Genomic DNA, 1,132 nt, shown 5'->3' with positions numbered 1-1,132 from the left:
TTTTTTTTTTCTATGTTCAAGCTAGGAGGGAACTTTCATACAAAAAGGATTATCCTTGCTAGCTAGCTATGTGATGATGTGAAGGGCTAGCCCATTGACACACACACACACTAGCTATCAGCTAGCTGTTGAAGGAATATGTAGGTTTCTAAATGTCAAACATGCATGGTGATGCTGGGTGTTTCTATTTTCTAACAGAAAGATTCCAGTGCCTGAAAATAATAGGAGAAAAATGTGCTTTGAAGTCTGCCTAAAAGCCTGAACCCTATAAGGTATCCAAGGGAAGAGATGACTCATTTCTTTTTATTACATTCTTTTTCCTGATACGTCAGCTGACTGCTATATATTAGTCGTCTGTGTACTTCTGACTCAGATCTTTGCGAGGATTGACCATATTCCTTAAGAGTGTATGCTGTCTATTTTCTCACCTTGATTCTTTATAATCATATTTTGGTTAATTACTCCAATTATCTTTCTGTGGGATTTACTAATTTAAATACCTGTATTAATTATATAACTGAGTCAAGCATTAATGCATGCATGATTTCCACAAAACTTGAAAACGAACATCTTCTAATCCTTGATTATTGAGAGATCGAGATGAATTTTCTAGACCATTATCTATTTTCATGTTCTGTTAACTAATTGCAAAGCTGAACAGCTTTATATATATATATATATATATATGTGGTCACTCACTGGTCAAGGTATCCTATATATCCTTATCCAACATACATACATACATACATATATGTATGTATGTTGGATAAGGATATATAGGATACCTTGACCAGTGAGTGACCACATTCATGCCAAACTATATATCTATCTATACTCAAGCCATCTGGCCTATTACCATTCAAAGTAAAACTTTCATTAGAAAAGAAGCTAAAATAATTAAAACCCTCGAATATTTTTTTAGGACAAGTAGTATTTTTAAGCTAATTTTTGTACATCAAATTTAAATTTTATACTAATTAAATTTGTTGAATGGTTATTTATTGTGGTCCTGCCCAAGGTTTTTGACTAATTAATACCAGTACTTTGGAAAAACTACATCGTTCTCCAGCTAATTGCTGTAAATTTTAGACAAGCTCCGTAACTAACTATAGTTACTGGTTTAACAATATAT

The sequence above is a fragment of the Populus euphratica genome, unplaced genomic scaffold, assembly GCF_000495115.2.
Source record: "Populus euphratica unplaced genomic scaffold, PopEup_1.0 scaffold10.1, whole genome shotgun sequence".
Taxonomy (NCBI): Eukaryota; Viridiplantae; Streptophyta; class Magnoliopsida; order Malpighiales; family Salicaceae; genus Populus; species Populus euphratica.
The sequence above is the reverse complement of the archived record's forward strand: the minus strand, read 5'-3'. Positions refer to the sequence as shown.